This window comes from Pseudophryne corroboree, chromosome 5, assembly GCF_028390025.1.
Source record: "Pseudophryne corroboree isolate aPseCor3 chromosome 5, aPseCor3.hap2, whole genome shotgun sequence".
Classification (NCBI taxonomy): Eukaryota; Metazoa; Chordata; class Amphibia; order Anura; family Myobatrachidae; genus Pseudophryne; species Pseudophryne corroboree.
In genome coordinates, this window is record NC_086448.1 from 545,285,621 (window position 1) to 545,306,099 (window position 20,479).

Below are 20,479 nucleotides of genomic sequence, written 5' to 3' on the forward strand. Positions count from 1 at the left end.
TGCAGCCTTGTATATAGAGCAGAGGCGAATTTGTGGTGGTCTCGCTGAGATACAGCATTGTATATAGAGCAGGGGTGAATTTGCGGTAGTCCCTCGCTGAGATACAGCCTTGTATATAGGCCCTCATTCCGGGTTGATCGTTAGCTGCCGTTGTTCGCTGCATAGCGATCAGTTAAAAAAAACGGCAAAACTGCGCATGCGTATGCACCGCAATGCACACGCACGGCGTACGGGTACAAAGAGCATCTTGGTTTTGCACAGGTTCTAGCGACGCTTGCAGTCGCACAGCCAATCGCAAGGAGATTGACAGGAAGTGGGCGTTTGTGGGTGGCAACTGACCGTTTTCTGGGAGTGTTTGGAAAAACGCAGGCGTGGCCGGGCGTTTGCTGGGCGGGTATCTAACGTCATTACCGCGTCATTCGTCGCAGCAATCATCGCACAGAAAAAGTAACTACAGGGCTGGTCTTGTTCTGCACAAAATGTGTTTGCAGCTGCTCTGCTGCACAGGCGTTCGCACTCCTGCAAAGCGAAAATACACTCCCCGTGGGTGGCGACTATGCATTTGCATCGGCTGCTAAAAGTAGCTAGCGAGCGATCAACTCGGAATGAGGGCCATAGAGCAGAGGCGAATTTGTGGTAGTCTCTCTGGCTGAGATACAGCCTTGTATATAATGCAGAGGTAAATTTGCGGTAGTCTCTCTGGCCGAGATACAGCCTTGTATATAGGGCAGAGGTGAATTTGCGGTAGTCTCTCTGGCCGAGATACAGCCTTGTATATAGAGCTGGGGTGAATTTGCGGTAGTCTCTCTGGCCGAGATACAGCCTTGTATATAGAGCTGGAGTGAATTTGCGGTAGTATCAATGGCTGTGATACAGCATTTTATATAGAGCTGAGGTGAATTTGCGGTAGTCTCTCTGGCCGAGATACAGCCTTGTATATAGAGCAGAGGTGAATTTTCGGTAGTCTTTCTGTCCGAGATACAGCCTTGTATATAGAGCTGGGGTGAATTTGCGGTAGTCTCTCTGGCTGTGATACAGTATTGTATATAGAGTAGGGGTGAATTTGTGGTAGTCTCTCTGGCTGAGATACAGCCTTGTATATAGGCCCTCATTCCGAGTTGATCGCACCAAGCAACATTTTGCTGCTGGTGATATCAACTAATCTCTGCCTATGGGGGAGTGTATTTTAGCATAGCAGGGCTGCGAACGCTTTTGCAGCCCTGCTATGCTTAAAAAGTTTCCTGCAAAACAAGACCAGGGTAAGAGTAACTTACCCTGTGCGACGGATCCGGCGACGAAGGTCCCGGTCCTGACGTCAGACATCCGCCCTCCAAACGCCTGGACACGCCTGCGTTGGACTCACCACGCCTGGAAAACGGTGAGTATCCACACCGGAATGCCTCCCGCCTGTCCATCTTCTTGCGATCACCGCTGCGATCACATTTGTCGCTGGCGTCGTCGTTGCCCAGCGACGATCGTCAGGCAACGACACGCGTGCGCAACGAGTCCGCCGCATATGTGCATTTCTGACCCATTCGCACTGCAGCAAAGAACCGCTGCGTGCGAACGGGTCGGAATGACCCCCATAGAGCAGAGCTGAATTTGCAGTAATCTCTCTGGCTGTGATACAGCTTTGTATATAGAGCAGGGGTGAATTTGCGGTAGTCTCTCTGGCCGAGATACAGCCTTATGTATAGGGGGTCATTCCGACCCGTTTGCACGCAGCGGTTCTTTGCTGTGGTGCGAACGGGTCTGGAATGCACACGCGCGGCGTTGCCCGGCACTGTCAGAGAAGAAAGCGGCCGCAGCGGCGACCGTAAGAAGATGGACAGCAAGAGGGCGTTCCGGGGCATCATCTTACCGTTTGCTGACGTTTTCGGGGAGTGGTAAGTAAAACGCAGACGTGTCCAGGCGAACGTAGGGCGGAGGTGTGACGTCAAAGCCGGGCCCATCATCGCTGGATCTGTCGCACAGGGTAAGTATGTCCAGGGCTGATCTTCTTTTGAGTGAAACTATTTTACCATAGCAGGGCTGCATAGGCGGAGATTAGTTGATCGCACCAGCAGCAAAAAGTTGCTTGGTGCGATCAACTTGAAATGACCCCCACAGAGGAGAGGTGAATTTGCGGTAGTCTCTCTGGCTGAGATACAGCCTTGTATATAGAGCAGGGGTGAATTTGTGGTAGTCTCTCTGGCTGAGATACAGCTTTGTATACATAGGCGTGCGCACAGGGTGTGCCTGGTGTGCACAGGCACACCCTAATGCAGGCGCCCGCCCGGGAAATCATCACTGCTGCGGCTGCCGCAGACATCCGCAATTTGCGCTGGTTACTGCCCGCCGCCCGGGGCATAAATCATTCATTGACGCCGCCCGCCACCGGTGATTCATCGGACCGCGGCTCCACCCCCACTACACACACGCTTCCTAGTCTGACTTTTAGGCCATATAAACATGATGTTCGTACGGCTGCGGTGTGACACAATTACGTCATGCCGTGTACATGCCTGCCTGCCTGCTGTCTCCCATGTATTGTGAGGAGCCAGTCGGACGCTCCGGAGAATGTGAAGGAGCCGGAGCTGGCAGCTGGCCCAACGCCAGCTAAACACAATTAACTTGGATGGTCATTCCGAGTTGTTCGCTCGCTGCCGATTTTCGCAGTGCAGCGATTAAGTGAAAAAAACTGCAAAAATGCGCATGCGCATGGTACGCAGCGCGCATGCGCTAAGTACTTTCACACAAAACTTTGTAGATTTACACAAGCTCGAGCGATGTTTTTTCCTCGCTTGAGTGATCGTAGTGTGATTGACAGGAAGTGGGTGTTTCGGGGCGGAAACTGGCCGTTTTCAGGGAGTGTGCTATAAAACGCAGGCGTGCCAGGTAAAAACGCAGGAGTGAAGTACTGGAAAGAAAAGGATTGTCTCTTTGTTGGCGCACTTTCAAGAAAAAGGTAAATATATTTAAAATATAACTTTTAATTTCATATGATTAAAATGCCTGAGAGCGTGAAAAATCATGAGACAACAATCACAAACATTACATATAATAAAATATAATGACAACAGATCCTCCTATGTGTCTTTATTGTATTTATATGACTTTATAGTTCCTAAGTGTGTGCAATAATAACTTAGAAATAACCGCAACTTGTTGATTATTCTAATTAAACCCTTGTTGGTTAGGATGCCTTTATCAATTCAAATTATGAAAGGGTATAATGATATATCCAATGATGATTAAGAATTTGCGGCTAAATCTTTATTCCATATCCATACCTATGCACATGTACATGGAACCGAAATGCATCTGTCCTACACACAGTGACAGTGGACAAATGTTAGAGCATGTGATTTAACAGTTGTAACTCAATTATGGCTCCACTGTTTCTCTCTCAGGGTTTTTTTCCCCCACCCCAAATCTGTGAGAATTATAACACAGTCCCAAAAATAATTATTAGCACTGAGACTGCAGATTGCTCATAGGTCCTCTGTTGACCAGTCACATATATGCTGCTGTATTTATTAGTTATACAGAGTATCTTACAGAGGTATGTACATGTCAGAGATACAACACCACCACATAAATTATTGAATGAATGTGAGCTGTCCGCAGTGTATGTATAAGCTCATTTATCCATCATGTGGCTGGAATGCTACGACAGTTATAACTGGTACAGGGGGTTTCTATACCCTTAAACAGGGATGAACTGTTATGCCCCTCTCTTGCATAATATAACATGCGGGAGACATTGGTATTAGCTGTTATTAAAATACACCTGCCCCACATGAGCCTCCGTTAAACAATCATATGTAAACTCCTATATTCATTTGCTGTGCAGAATAACCTGCAGAGGACATTTGCGCATCAGAGATATAGCTATATCACATGGATTTATATAGAGTAAATATAAGCTGTCTGCAGTGTGCATTTATTACACAAAGTATCCACAGCCTGAGTACTGTGCTGGCTCCTCATTTGTGTCTCTCTCATGTAACTAATCTGTTGCTGTCTTGAAAATTGCAACAATCCATAACTCTTACGGTGTTGTTCTAAACATTGCAACAGTTACATCTGGAGCTGCAGGTTTACAATTCATTTATTATAGTTGAACTGTGTATCCGTTTCTGGCATATACTGTCCTGCTGGAAATATTTGTATACCCTTTAATAAGATGCAGTCCCACCACATGAGCTTTTTACTGGAAATAAACTGTGTTACTATGTGTGTTTGTTGCACAGAAATACCCTAACCTACATTGGGCTATATCGATATATTTAGCTGATTTAAATTACCAGCATATATTCGTATATGAGCTATCACTGTGTGTATCTATTGCACTGATTTTCCCATACCAACACTGAGCTACAACTGTATGCTGGACTGGTTTGGTTTAGTCAGGCGTGCTTATACTGGTATATTGAGATTCTAATTCTACCTCATATTAAGCATCAGGTCCCGCTGTTAAACACATTTTGATTATTAAATTCTATTTATTATGATAAACACCGGTCCTGTCTCCTTCCCTGACTACCAATATATTGTGCTGATTTAAATTACCAGCATATATTCATATGTGAGCTATCACTGTGTGTGTCTATTGCACTGGTTTTCCCATACCAACACTGAGCTACATCTGCATGCTGGACTAGTTTGGTTCAATCAGGTGTGCTTGTACTGATATATTGAGATTCTAATTCTACCTCATAGTAAGCATTGGGTCCCGCTGCTAAGCAAATTTTGATTATTAAATTCTATTCATCATGATAAGCACCGGTCCTATCCCCTTCCCTGACTACAAACACGTTCCATGAATTGTACATAGTATTTAGGACTACATGAATAGGCTAAGCATTGCACATACAATCATTTCTTAATGCGGACACATAAGCAGGTGAGCTGGCGTGCTAACGCCGCTCTGAAACGCCCACGTGCACGTTTCACTTTAGCTTCGTCAGGGCAAACCCGATTGCCCTGCTCTGAGATACTATAACGGCTGGAAAGGCCAATCACGGCATGGTTTAGCAGTCATGTGATCTTCCATTCAGAGACGTGCTATCGCGTCTTTATTATTCCGTGGCTGATCGGATAAACAGCGCCTCCTGTATTATAGGTAATCCAGTGTAGATGGTTGGTTACAGAAGATATCCGGGGCCCCAACACTGAATGATAATAATTCATATGGCTGGTGAAAGAAAAAAGTATATAGGAGAGCGCTACGGTTCAAATATTTGTGTCTGTGTTAATGACATTATTAAACAATAAATGTTAGAGACATCAACACTCTGTTTTGGAAGAAGTCCGGGACAATACGATTTTGTATTGATGCAATAGGCAACAATTATTGTTATCAATTATGTAGAATTCTGCACATGTTGAAATAAATTCCTGATGATCTATACTTTATCTTCATTGAGTTTGGGAAATATTAATTGGGGTAAGTATTCATATCTACGAGTGCAAGTGTTAAAGAAATATTAAATAATTGATGAGTATATATAAAACCGTGATATATGGTAAGTATGTGAGTGACCAATTTGTGTACTTGTGATAAGATAAATGACGTATCCTACGTCATATATTATGAAATCATATACATGAAAAAATACAAAAATGTGTAGTGAAGTGAAGTCCTATAATACAGTCAAAGTGAGAACACAGGAGTGACGAGTGAAAAAAATTAAGAGTGTGTGTATATGATGTGTAAAGTAACAATCTAGTCGTGCTCTATCCTAATAACCTACCCACCTCTGATTTTATAATATGGTATTACCTCTGAGAGTAAATCCCCAAATTTAAGCCTCAGTGCATTCACCATATTGTGGCCGTTAGGAAATCTTCATGTGCCTAACCCTAACCTTCATGTGCCTTAAAGGCATGAGAATTACTCAAGATGACAGTAATAATTTCTGGCACATGAAGATTTTGGGGTATTTTGTTAGTTCATCATAAAGTGTTAATAACCTGATATAAGTCCAGTGCAGAGGCTCTACACCCTTTCCCCTTTCCTTGAATCTAAAAACGCAGGAGTGGCTGGAGAAATGGGGGAGTGGCTGACTGAACGCAGGGCGTGTTTGTGACATCAAACCAGGAACTAAACGGGCTGAGGTGATCGCAGTCCAGGAGTAAGTCTGGAGCTACTCAGAAACTGCAGGGATTTATTTATTAGCAGTACTGCTAATCTTTCATTCGCTAATCTGCTAAACTAAGATACACTCCCAGAGGGCGGCGGCCTAGCGTTTGCAATGCTGCTAAAAGCAGCTAGCGAGCGAACAACTCGGAATGAGGGCCTTAATATGGAGGTAAATTTATTAACAGACTATTTCAGAAGTACAATACATAAGGTTTGAAATAGTTTTAAGAGCTAAGGGGGACATTTACTAAGCAGTGATAAGAGTGGAGAAGTGAGCCAGTGGAGAAGTTGCCCCATCAACCAATCAGCAGCTCTGTATAATTTTATAGTATGCAAATGATAGATGTTACTTCAGTGCTGATTGGTTGCCATGGGCACTTCTCCACCTGCTCACTTCTCCACTCTTATCACTGCTTAGTAAATGTCCCCCTAAGTATAAGCTCTTTTGGAAAAAAATTCTAGATGGCCGCATCATTTCTGGTTTATAGTGTGATCCCAGGTTCACTTCAGCTGTAGTCTGACTAATAGAGCCTTGCAAGAACTTGTGTACTGCTTTCAGTGACCTTCTTTATAGGGATTAGATTATCTAATCCCAATAAAGAAGGTCACCGAAAGCAGGACACAAGTTTTGCAATGCTCTATTAGTCAGAATTAGAGATGAGCGGGTCCGGTTCTCCGAGAACCGGACCCACCCTAACATTGAGATCAGAGCCGGGATCCGAGTCCAGGTTGGGTCTCTCTGGCTGAGATACAGCCTTGTATATAGAGCTGGGGTGAATTTACAGTAGTCTCTCTTGCTGAGATACAGCATTGTATACAGAGCAGGGGTGAATGTGCAGTAGTCTCTCTGGCTGAGATACAGCATTGTATACAGAGCAGAGGTGAATTTACAGTAGTCTCTCTGGCTGAGATACAGCCTTGTATACAGAGCAGGGGTGAATGTGTGGTAGTCTCTCTGGCTGAGATACAGCCTTCCATGCAACCAGAGCCTCCACATATGAGGGGTAATTCAGACCTGATCGCTGGGCAGCGATTTTTGCAGCCCTGCGATCAAATAGTTGCCGCCAATAGGGGAGTGTATTTTAGCTGTGCAAGTGTGCGAACGCATGTGTAGCAGAGCTGCACAAACTGATTTTGTGCAGTCTCTGCGCAGCCCAGGACTTACTCAGCCGCTGCGATCACATCAGCCTGTCCAGGACCAGAACTGACGTCAGGAACCCTCCTTGCAAACGCTTGGACACACCTGCGTTTTTCCAAATACTCCCAGAAAACGGTCAGTTGCCACCCACAAATGCCCTCTTCCTGCGATTGCCCATGCGTTCGGAAATTTTGCACCATCCCGTTGCTGGCCGGCGATGCCTGTTGCTGCGGTCCGTCGCGCCTGCGCATTGTGGTGCATACGCATGTGCAGTTCAGATCTGATCATAGGCTGTGAGAAAACAAAGTGGTCTGATGTGAGAGGTGTCTCGCTCAGTTAGTATGGTTACCGTTAAGCTCCCGGTTGCTCCATCCTTTCAGCAGCTCTGGGTTATGAAGAAAAAGGAGGGTATTATGTGACACACATCTGGAAAGAAGAAGCAAGATGAAATTACCACTTGAAGCCTCTACACACCCTGGGCCATAACTTTTACTTATGATTCTTCTTATCCGAATAATAAAATGATTGTAGACTATTGTAGACATTCATCATGTAGCTCCTCCCCCCTCCCATTGCATATTACTGGTATATACAACAGACACCATTCCGAGTATAAATATGTCAAAATAAGACCCTATATGAAACAATTCACAGAATTTTTTTTTTTTTAAATAATTAGGTTAGAACCTTGCTACATATCGGTTAATAGTCAATTCGACACAGCCCTGCGGAAGCTTACAAGCAGGAATAAGACACTGCACATAAGGCTGGAGACCCAGCAACATTTGGGTTAATAGCCAGTCGGAAACTACTTTGTTGTATCTAACGAGCAGTCAAACTGTAGCACCATACTGACATAAGCAGACTGCACAAAGGATTTTTCTGTACCATGTCTGTGCCTAACGATGTCTCTCCCATAGATCCGAGGAGCGGGCGGCCAGGCGGAGGTCAGCGTTCTGGAAGCAGGAGTGGGGCTGGTAAGTATTGCGTGATTGTTGTTTTTTTGTGTGTGTGTGAAGCGGCGCTACTAGGGAGCATCTGTACGGGGGTCAGCTCCACAGGGGGCATCTGTACTGAGGGCAGCTCTACAGGGGGCATCTCTACCTTGGGCATCTCTACCTGGGCCATCTATACTGGGAGTATCTCTACAGGGGGCATCTGTACTGGCGGCATCTCTACAGGGAGCATCTGTACTGGGGCATCACTACCTGGGGCATCTGTGCTGGGGGCAGCTCTACAGGGGGCATCTGTACTGGCAGTGGGGCATCTCTACAGGGGGTATCTGTACTGGGGGGCAGCTCTACTGGGGACATAACTACAGGGGGCATCTGTACTGGGGGCAGCTCTACAGGGTGACCAGGCCCCTTTCTGCATAACTTTCTGCATAACTTGGGCATCTCTACTGGGTGACCACACCGGCGCGCACAATCCCTGTAGGAGTGGGGCGCTGGGGTGAGTTCCACCACCTCTCCAGGACCACTTTAAGCACTGCTGCCCAGCGTAAACAAAAAGAAATAAAATACCGTGAACACTGATTCTGAAATCTCGTGATTGGAAGCTCCAATCTAGTGATTCAAATCGCACTGATTGCAGGCCAAAATCCTGAGATACCGATCCGGGGATTGGACACCTTAGTTAATAATCATTTAGATACCACCACTGGCTAAATACATGTTATAAAATCTCTAACTGCTATTTAGTAACTTCATACTAACAGCAGGGTTTAAACCCTGCAGCCCCTATGGGGCAGTGAGAACCTTTTTGAGCGTATGGGCTGTCGGAAAGTGCAACTTCTGCATGAGAAACTCGCACACAATTGGACTGAACCCTAGTGCAGTATATACAGCCAGTGTTCTCCCCAGGACATTTTGCCAGCGGGGTGGCATTAAGTAGTAGCCTGGTGGAGGCACTGTATTACTTTGGACAAGGATAATTGTGTCCAATGCATGCTGAGACACTGCGCATGACTGCCCTCTCTGTCTACCCTCTCTATAATGTTCCCTCTATCCAAACCGCACCTGTCTCCTTATTTCCAGGGGGAAATCTCTGAGGGGAGGGAAGCAGGATAGCGCTGGGCGGCATGTAAAAAAAGCAAAATTGATCATGGAAAGAATACTGCCTTAGTGATGGGAATCGAATTATGGGGCAGATTTAACAAAGAGTGATATTCTTGTTATCACTCGTTATGTTTGTTAAATTGTACTTCAGCCAATCAGCTCCTGTCATTTTTCAAACATTTGACAGTTAATTGGTTGGAGCACCATTTAACATACCTAACGAGTGATAATAAGAATTTACTTACCGATAATTCTATTTCTCGTAGTCCGTAGTGGATGCTGGGGACTCCGTCAGGACCATGGGGAATAGCGGGCTCCGCAGGAGACAGGGCACATCTAAAAAGCTTTTTAGGTCACATGGTGTGTACTGGCTCCTCCCCCTATGACCCTCCTCCAAGCCTCAGTTAGGTACTGTGCCCGGACGAGCGTACACAATAAGGAAGGATCTTGAATCCCGGGTAAGACTCATACCAGCCACACCAATCACACCGTACAACTTGTGATCTGAACCCAGTTAACAGTATGATAACAAAACGAAGTAGCCTCCGAAAAGATGGCTCACAACAATAGTAATAACCCGATTTTTGTAACAATAACTATGTACAAGCATTGCAGACAATCCGCACTTGGGATGGGCGCCCAGCATCCACTACGGACTACGAGAAATAGAATTATCGGTAAGTAAATTCTTATTTTCTCTAACGTCCTAGTGGATGCTGGGGACTCCGTCAGGACCATGGGGATTATACCAAAGCTCCCAAACGGGCGGGAGAGTGCGGATGACTCTGCAGCACCGAATGAGAGAACTCCAGGTCCTCCTTAGCCAGAGTATCAAAATTTGTAAAATTTTACAAACGTGTTCTCCCCTGACCACGTAGCTGCTCGGCAAAGTTGTAATGCCGAGACTCCTCGGGCAGCCGCCCAGGATGAGCCCACCTTCCTTGTGGAATGGGCATCTACATATTTCGTCTGTGGCAGGCCTGCCACAGAATGTGCAAGCTGAATTGTACTACAAATCCAGCGTGCAATAGACTGCTTAGAAGCATGAGCACCCAGCTTGTTGGGTGTATACAGTATAAACAGCAAGTCAGACTTTCTGACTCCAGCCGTCCTAACTATATATATATATATATATATATATTTTTAGGGCCCTGACCACGTCTAGTAACTTGGAGTCCTCCAAGTCCCTAGTAGCCGCAGGCACCCCAAGAGGTTGTTTCAGGTGAAAACGCTGACACCCCTTCATGAAGAAACTGGAGACGAGTCCCAGTTCTGTCCTGTTCAAATGGAAAATTTTTAATATGGGCTTTTGTAAGACAAAGCCGCCCATTCTGACAATCGCCTGGCCGAGGCCAGGGCTAACAACATGGTCACTTCCCATGTGAGATATTTGTCAACAGCATGGTCACTTTCCATGTGAGATATTTCAAATCCACAGATTTGAGCGGTTCAAACCAATATGATTTTAAGAAATCCCAACACTATGTTGAGATCTCACGGTGCCCCTAGGGGCACAAAAAAGCTGTATATGCAATACATCCTTTACAATCTGGACTTCAGGAACTGAAGTCAATTCTTTCTGGAAGAAAATCTACAGGGCCGAAATTTAAATGTTAATGAACCCCAATTTGAGGTCCAAAACACTCCTGTTTTCAGGAAGTGTAGAAATCGACCTAGTTGAATTTCCGTCGTGGAGCCTTCCTGGCCTCACCCACGCAACATATTTTCACCACATGTGGTGATGACGTTGTGCGGTCACCTCCTTCCTGGCTTTGACCAGGGTAGGTATGACCTCTTATGGAATGCCTTTTCCCCTCAGGATCCGGCATTCAACCGCCATGCCGTCAAACGCAGCCTGCGGTAAGTCTTGGAATAGACATGGTACTTGCTGAATCAAGTCCCTTCTTAGCTCCCCAGGCCCTTAGTCCTCTGTGAGCATTTCTTGAAGTTCCGGGTACCAAGTCCCTCTTGGCCAATCCGGAGCCACTAGTATAGTTCATACTCCTCTATGTCTTATAATTCTCAATACCCTGGTTATGAGAAACAGAGGAGGGAACACATACACAGACTGGTACACCCACGGTGTTACCAGAACATCCACAGCTATCGCCTGAAGGTCTCATGACCTGGCGGAATACCTGTCCCGTTTTTGTTCGGGCGGGACGCCATCATGTCCACCTTTGGTCTTTGCCAACGGTCCACAATCATGTTGAAAAACTTCCCTATGAAGTTTCCACTCTCCCGGGTGGAGGTCATGCCTGCTGAGGAAGTCTGCTTCCCAGTCGTCCACTCCCGGAAAGAACACTGCTGACAGTGCTATCACATGATTTTCCGCCTAGCGAAAAATCCTTGCAGTTTTCACTGCCCTCCTGCTTCTTGTGCCGCCCTTCTGTTTACGTGGGCGACTGCCGTGATGTTATCCCACTGGATCAATACCGGCTGACCTTGAAGCAGAGGTCTAGCTAAGTTTAGAGCATTATAAATTTGCTCTAAGCTTATTTATGCGGAGAGAATTCTCCAGACTTAATCACACTTCCCTGGAAATTTTTTCCCTGTGTGACTGTTCCCCAGCCTCTCAGGCTGGCCTCCGTGGTCACCGGCATCAAATCCTGAATGCCGAATCTGCGGCCCTCTAGAAGATGAGCACTCTGTAATCACCACAGGAGAGACACCCTTTTCCTTGGATATAGGGTTATCCGCTGATGCATCTGAGGATGCGATCCGGACCATTTGTCCAGCAGATCCCACTGAAGAGTTCTTGCGGGAAATCTGCCGAATGGAATTGCTTCGTAATAAGCCACCATTTTTACCAGGACTCTTGTGCAATGATGCACTGACACTTTTCCTGGTTTTAGGAGGATCCCGATTAGCTCGGATAACTCCCTGGTTTTCTCCACTGGGAGAAACACGTTTTTCTGGACTGTGTCCAGAATCTTCCCTAGGAACAGTAGACGTGTCGTCGGAAAAAGCTGCGATTTTGGAATATTTAGAATCCACTCGTGCTGTCGTAGAACTACTTAAGATAGTGCTACTCCGACCTCCAACTGTTCTCTGGACCTTGCCCTTATCAGGAAAGCGTCCATGTTTCTTTTAAGAAAAATCATCATTCCGGCCATTACCTTGGTAAAGACCCGGGGCGCCGTGGACCATCCAAACGGCAGCGTCTGAACTGATAGTGACAGTTCTGTACCAGGAACCTGAAGTACCCTTGGTGAGAAGGGCAAATTTGGACCTGTAGGTAAAGGTCCCTGATATCCAGTGACATCATATCGTCCCCTTCTTCCTGGTTCGCTATCACTGCTCCGAGTGACTCCATCTTGATTTGAACGCTTGTATGTAAGTGTTCAAATATTTCAGATCTCACCGAGCCGGTTGGCTTCAGTACCACAATATAGTGTGGAATACTACCCCCTTCCTTGTTGTAAGAAGGGTACTTTGATTATCACCTGCTGGGAATACAGCCTGTGAATTGTGTGAGGGGGAGACGTCTCGAATTTCCAATGTACACCTGGGATATTACATGTAGGATCCCGGAGTTCCCTTGCGAGTGTTGCTGAAACTCTTGAGATGACCCCCTACCGCACCTGAGTCCGCTTGTACGGCCCCAGCGTTATGCTGCGGACTTGGCAGAAGCCGTGAGGAGCTTCTGTTCCTGGGAATGAGCTGCTTGCTGCAGTCTTCTTCCCTTTCCTCTCCCCCTGGGCAGATATGACTGGCCTTCGCCCGCCTGCCCGTATGGGGACGAAAGGACTGAGACTGAAAAGACTGTGTCCTTTTCTGCCAATATGTGACTCGGGGTAACAAAAGGTGGATTTTTCAGCTGTTGCCATGGCCACCAGGTCCAATGGACCGCCCCTTTATACGGCAATACTTCCATATGCCGTCTGGAATCTGCCTCACCTGACCACTGTCGTGTCTTCGTCTGGCAGATATGTACATCACATTTATTCTTTGATGCCAGAATGCAAATATGCCTCTGCGCATCACACATATATAGAAATGCATCCCTAAAATGCTCTATAGACAATAAAATCCTGTCCCTGTCAAGGGTATCAAAATTTTCAGTCAGGAAATCCGACCAAGCCCCCTCAGCGCTGCACCTCCAGGCTGAGGCGATTGCTGGTCGTAGTATAACACCAGTATGTGTGTATATACTGTTATGATATTTTTCAGCTTCCTATCAGCTGGCTCCTTTAGGGCGGCCGTATCTGGAAACGGTAACGCCATGTTTTTTATATGCGTGTGAGCGCCTTGTCCACCCTAAGGTGTGTTTTCCAACTCGCCCTTACTACTGGCGGGAAAAAGGGTATACCGCCCATAACTTTCTGTCGGAGGAACCCCACGTATCATCACACACTTCATTTAATTTATCTGATTCAGGCAAAACTACAAGTAGTTTATTCCCACCCTACAAAATACCCTTATTTGTGGTACTTGTGGTATCAGAAATACGTAACACCTCCTTCATTGCCCTTAACATGTAACTTGTGGCCCTAAAGGAAAAATACGTTTGTTTCTTCACCGTCGACACTGGGGTCAGTGTCCGTGTCAGTGTCTGTCGACCGACTGAGGTAAATGGGCGTTTTTACAAGCCCCTGACGGTGTCTGAGACGCCTGGACCGATACTAATTTGTCCGCCGGCTGTCTCATGTCGTCAACCGGCTTGCAGCGTGTTGACATTATCACGTAATTCCATAAGTAAGCCATCCATTCTGGTGTCGACTCCCTAGAGAGTGACATCACCATTACAGGCAATTTTCTCCGTCTCCTCACCAACATTTTCCTCATACATGTCGACACACACGTACCGACCTACAGCACACACATACAGGGAATGCTCTGATAGAGGACAGGACCCACTAGCCCTTTGGGGAGACAGAGGGAGAGTTTGCCAGCACACACCAAAAGCGCCATAATGTATATAACAACCCTAGAAGGTGTTGTTTCTATATATGGGCTCTTAATATATAATTATATCGCCAATTTATGCCCCCCTTCTCTTTAACCCTGTTTCTGTAGTGCAGGGGAGAGTGGGAGCCTTCCTCACCAGCGGAGCTGGTCAGGAAAATGGCGCTGAGTGCTGAGGAGAATAAGCTCCGCCCCTTTCACGGCGGGCTTTTCTCCCGGTTATTAGGAAAACTGGCCTGGGTTAAATACATACATATAGCCTTAATGGCTATATGTGATGTATTTATTTGCCAAATAGGTATTTATATTGCTGCCCAGGGCGCCCCCAGCAGCGCCCTGCACCCTCCGTGACCGTGTCAGTGAGCCGTGTAGCAACAATGGCGCACAGCTGCAGTGCTGTGCGCTACCTCTCTGAAGACTGTGAAGTCTTCTGCCGCCTGTTTCCGGACCTCCGTTCCGCCGTCTTTCTTCAGCGTCTGTAAGGGGGATCGGCGGCGCGGCTCCGGGACGAACCCCAGGCTGACCTGTGTTCCGACTCCCTCTGGAGCTCAGTGTCCAGTAGCCTAAAACTTCAATCCTCCTGCACGCAGGTGAGTTGCAAGTCTCTCCCCTAAGTCCCTCGTTGCAGTGATCCTGTCGCCAGCAGGAATCACTGATTAGAAACCTAAAAAAAAACTTTACTAAACAGCTCCTTAAGAGAGCCATCCAGTTTGCACCCTTCTCGGACGGGCACAAAAACCTAACTGAGGCTTGGAGGAGGGTCATAGGGGGAGGAGCCAGTACACACCATGTGACCTAAAAAGCTTTTTAGATGTGCCCTGTCTCCTGCGGAGCCCGCTATTCCCCATGGTCCTGACGGAGTCCCCAGCATCCACTAGGACGTTAGAGAAAACAAGAATATCACTCATTCTTAAATCTGCCCAATGTAATATCGGAACCACTGACATACAGTACCTCCAAGCTGTCCCGATTTCCGAAGAAGAGTACCGGTTTTCGAACACTGTCAAGCTGTCCTACCCTTGGGTCGCAGTGTCCGGCAGTGGGGGAAAGGAGTTTGAAGGCCCCCTGTCACTCACTGCTTACGTGGTGAATAGATGCTGTGCATGAGGGATAGAGGGACAGGAGGCATGTGTTATCGTGGCAAAACGGGTAACCTAGGGCTGGTTATCATGTACCTGAGGTACGCAAAGTATAATCCCCAAATAAGTGCCGGCTGTCAGGGCTACATGGATAGCCCCAGGGGAAACCATTAGCTGTGGTAATTTACCACGGCTAATTGGATACCGCCCTTAATCCATTTATGCTTTAGCTGATTACCACTTGTATTATATTACGTGCACGTGCCTTTTGTTTTTTTTATTTGTTGTTTTCCTGTGTTTATTTGTTGTGTATATGTATTTTATAATTTATTATTAAAATGTACTGTATCCTACAACAGTGCATGTTTTTTTCTTTTTGGTAAAATAATGATGTAGGGGGTGCTCAGTCTGCAGCATAAATCATGTTGTATAGGGATCTCACACTGGAATAGACAATACAAGCCTATGGACACGGGATTACTTTATTATAGTAAGGCATTGGGTGTTCTTGCTGAAGTGGATGGGGGCTTGGTGGGGGACTATTTATTTATTTATTTTATTTTACAATAAGAATGATTGATTACAATTTAAAAAGTTGTTGAGTGCTTCAGCCTACACTGGCACAAGGATTCGGGACACACATCTTGCAGAACAGTGGAGCCCACATAGCCAGCAGCGGCAGGGAGAGTGAAGGTAGCTGGCGCCAAATGCAGAGAGTTTTGAAACTTAATAAAACAGCAACGTCCCTTGCTGAGAGCCTGTCTTGTGTTCTGATAAAAGCAGAGTGGCTGTGAAGGGAGATGTAACAAGGCAAGCAGCGACAGGTGCCTTGTTGGGTAGAAGTGTCGGCTCACAGTTCAGGGGGCAATCATGTTGAGGGCTGGATAGCCCGATGTCTAAGCATAACACCACACCAGAAGAGCCTGGCAAATCAATGGAGCAGCCCGTGGGGATAAGAGCTCTGATTCTGGACTACTGTCTCTTCTGCATGTTCCTGAGTCCTACAGTAGTAAAGAGAGGGGGAGAGCCTGGGCCCAATGACTGGTCCTAATTTTAGTGCTGTCAGTGGAGTTAGGCACCAGCCACACAACCTCAGCAGCCAGGTGCAAGGGAGGGAGAAATATACAGAGCAATCTGTCTGCCTTCAATATCTTATTTGCAGAGTCCCACTGAGAAGGACCACTCTTGGCCAGCAGTAATTATAATGGCAGTACATATAGTAGCATTCATATTGCATCATATAACCAAGGGTGTTCTTTCCCTGTCATACATTCCATGCGCTCACCTCTAGTTAAGAGAAAAAGATGAGGACCGGGAAATCACACAATGGTATGATGTGGACAACAAGAAAGAATCCGCTTATTCAGTAGGTGCGTTCTGTTGTTGTCATCATCCTCAGCACTAGTGCCTCAGATGCCCAACATGCACCTATGTGCGCTCATACACTGAGGTGACAGTTGCCAGTAGCACTTACCTGATAACCCATCTGACCTACAGGGAATGCTCTCAATCTGTCATACCACCCACATTTATCAGACAGACTTCATCTACAGAGGTAAGATACACAGGGTTCATAAATGGTCTTTTCAAGCATTCTCCACAGATGAGCAATATTCACATGGGCTCATCGTGTCACTCAGTCACCAAGAGATATCTGGTTATCTTACACCACCCACTGACTATAGACTTTGTAGGACTTTCTCCACTAGCAATCAGCCATGTTTAGCCAGATCGATAGCACCACTTTTGCGCAAAAACACACTCATGGGTTTATTCTAGGATTTCAGGTCTTAAATGGGCTCACAGTTTATGGCTGATCAAGGGTGTGACCATTGTTCTATCTTTGCCATACTTCCAGAATCCCTCTCAGCAGAGGTTCTGCTGCAATCCAAGGACTAACCAGGTGACCAATCCAGTAAGAAATAGCTATCTAAATCAATCCCCACCAAGGCTTCACAAGTGTGGGAACCAGACTTAGCGTAAAAGAAGTTGCCTAACTGTTCAGTCCTGGTTCAATATGGATAAGCTGACTGGAGGCCCTACTACTGCTGGACTTGTCCAAAGCTGTGCATGTTTGGAGAACAAAACCACCGTAACCTTCTTTGTGGACCTGCCAAAAACAAGAGGACACTGAGCTGCGTCAAACCCGCTGACAGACAAGAGAAACAGTGTATTGGTAGGCAGCACAGCTAATCAGAGGAACTAGTGATTATAGCCTACAGAATTCCTGCCCTAGAGCTGTGGATTTAGAGCAAAGTACTAGTTCTGGGTTTAATTATTCTTAGTTACTTTTATCGCTTCCAGTACTTGGTGAAACTGTAAACATAAGGGTATGAAACACAATACGTCTTGGCACTGCTTACCAGGCTTTAGTAAAAACTATGTAAGTACCATGCTTAATAAGAGTTCACTCTGCAAACGCTGCCCATCGCTATCCCCCGATCATGGTTTACCTCACTACAACGTAAGATTAGAGACATTTGGGCGGGACGCAAACCACGATTTAAACATGACATTCTTTTTAGACGAAAGCACCACGGAGGCCTCCAACTTCCCCACTTTTTCTCATACTACCAAGCAGTAGAAATTGAATTGGCCTCTCTCCCCTCCTCTCGGACTCCCCTTGGCTCTCCAAAGTCCCCCGGGTGCTGCACCCACTAGCTGGCCCTATTTTTATGTGTTGGCGCCTTTTACGTACCCTACCACATGATTCTGCGCCCCCTTCTCCACTCTCAGCATTGTTTGGGAATCCTGAGTTTCCCCCAGGTTGCCACCCCTTGTTGTTTTGTCTGTGGCGGGAAAGAGGCATCCTGAGAGTAGATGATGCGTCTCGTATAATACCCTTTCCCGAATTGCAGGCGAAATGGAATCTACCACACAAAGAAATATGGAGATATCTCCAAATTAAACAATACCTAGTGGCTTTTTGCTCTTCTGGGAAGGGTAAACGAGCTATGACTTTGTTTGAGCAGCTGTGTCTCTCCCAAACACATCCCAGACATACCCTTTCTACGTTTTATAAATGGATAATAGACCACAGATTTTCTTCCCAACCTAAATATGTCCAGGATTGGGAACTCGATCTCGTGGGCTTAGTAACTACAGATGATTGGGAAGATATCTATAATAATACTTTCTCCTTAACTACCAATGTCTTGGTTTTGGAGACTCACTACAAAGTACTCACAAGGTGGTATAGATGCCCGAATCTCCTTGCGAAAATCTATCCCGGAGTACCCAACACATGTTGGCGATGTGGGATAGTGGTGAGCACCCCCCTACATATATGGTGGGAATGCTCTCTTCTTCAACCATATTGGCACAAAGTGGTGGAGGCTGCTAGCATTATTCTTGGCGAAGATCTACCCTTTTGTCCTAGTTTTTGGCTATTAAATCTTATGCGTACACCCAGACATCGACTCAAGAAATCGATACAACGCCATATTTTTACGTCATACCAGTACACTGGAAATCTACAGTGATCCCTACTATGAAGGAGTGGAAGGCCCGCATAGATCATTATATGGCAATGGAGGACTTAATTGCGTCTCTAGAAGTGAAACACTTCCTTTACTGCTACTTGGAGCCCTTGGCTGGAATACAAAGAGGCAATCCATTATAAATCTTCCCTTTAAAAGATAAAACCTCATTTTTTATTAAATTCCTGTAGTTCTCTGCTATTGTTACATCAGGGCTCCCCCAGTTGGGTGGAGAGAACCCCCCCTTCCCTCTAAATCTTTTTTCTTGGGATACCCTTTCCCCCCCCTCCTCTATCTTGGGAGTAACTTTACTCCTGTTCTCTCGGTTTTCCCTTTCCTGTTCTTTATCTTTCCTCTCTCTCTTCCATTTTCTTCCTTTTTATGTATCTGAGAAGTTGTAATTCTAGTTATGTTTTTAGCGATATGGTATGCTAGTAGAAAGGCAGCATTCCCTTTACAAATCTCGTTAATGTTCATGGCTTTGGGAACTTTTTGCTGCTATATCTCTGATATTACTATTTGCTGTAGTATGAGGCAACTTTTTTTCTTACTAAAATAATGTGAAAAATTGGTTTTTCACATTATTTTAGTATCGCTTGAATGTATTAAAGAGCTTTTGGAGAAGTTTTTGTGAAAAACTGCTCCAAACCCTTTAATTCACTTTTTTAGCCTAATTCAGACCTGATCGTAGCAGCAAATTTGTTAGCAGATGGGAAAAACCATGTGCACTGCAGAGGGGGCAGATATAACGTGTGCAGAGAGATTTAGATTTGGGTGGGTTATATTGTTTCTGTGCAGGGTAAATACTGGCTGCTTTATTTTTGCACTGCAATTTACATTTCAGTTTTAACACACCCCACTCAAATCTAACGCTCTCTGCACATGTTATATCTGCCCCCCACCTGCAGTGCACATGGTTTTGCCCATCTGCTAACAAATTTGCAGCTACGATCAAGTCTGAATTAGGCTCCAAGACTGCATTTCCAATACTTATAATGGGAAATATGATCTGGATGAATTTACTTAAAAAAATACAGCAGTGAGCCCTGTGATAATTATGCCAGCTTCAGCTGCAATTACACCAGCTTCAGCTGCTAGAGTACAGGATAATGTGGATCCTGTACTACTGCACAGCTTTCTGTGCCCCCAGGCAGGGAGCCGGCAATGTGATCAGCTGATCACACAAGTTGATCACTGTGTAAAAATTTTTTTTTTTAAAAACATACTCACCTACCAAGGGTCTTGTGATCGGTGTTCCGGTGCGTGCTGCTGGTCATTGGGGGTCTCTGCTACTGTTGTGACCTTTGATGCAGTAAAGTGATGCTGCAAAGCGGCAGCTCACTTTACATCACCGGAGGTCACAAGAGTAGCAGGAGCCCCGATGGCCGGCAGCCCTCCAGGAGCTCCGAACCCTGATACCTGAGTTTTGTGAGTATGATCAACGGGGGTTGTCGTCACGACGGGGCAGGGTGTGCTGAGCGGCACATGAGCAACCATTACTCAGGGTATTTTCCATGAAAAATACCTCGATAAGGCTGAGGAGTGGCATTGCAGGGACAGAGCTTCCTCGCAAGCTCTGTCCCTGCATGTGATTATTGATACATCCATGCGATGTAATCAATAATCGCATTGCGGATTGGGTCAATTTTATCACTTCACATCCGCATTGTCAGATGATGAACTGCATCTCC

General features: G+C 46.0%; 1 long non-coding RNA gene across 2 annotated transcripts in view; it reads right to left on the reverse strand.

The window, feature by feature from the left end:
- Positions 1 to 2,954: 2,954 nt before the first annotated feature.
- The window catches only part of LOC134928015 (uncharacterized), a 133,289-nt gene continuing 115,764 nt past the window's right edge, over positions 2,955 to 20,479 (reverse strand). For both annotated transcript variants that reach the window (XR_010177807.1, XR_010177806.1), the window contains exons 3-4: positions 7,615 to 7,691; positions 2,955 to 5,179 (exon numbers count right to left, since the gene is read on the reverse strand). This is a non-coding gene — a long non-coding RNA (uncharacterized LOC134928015). The remainder of the gene's footprint in view (positions 5,180 to 7,614; positions 7,692 to 20,479) is intronic.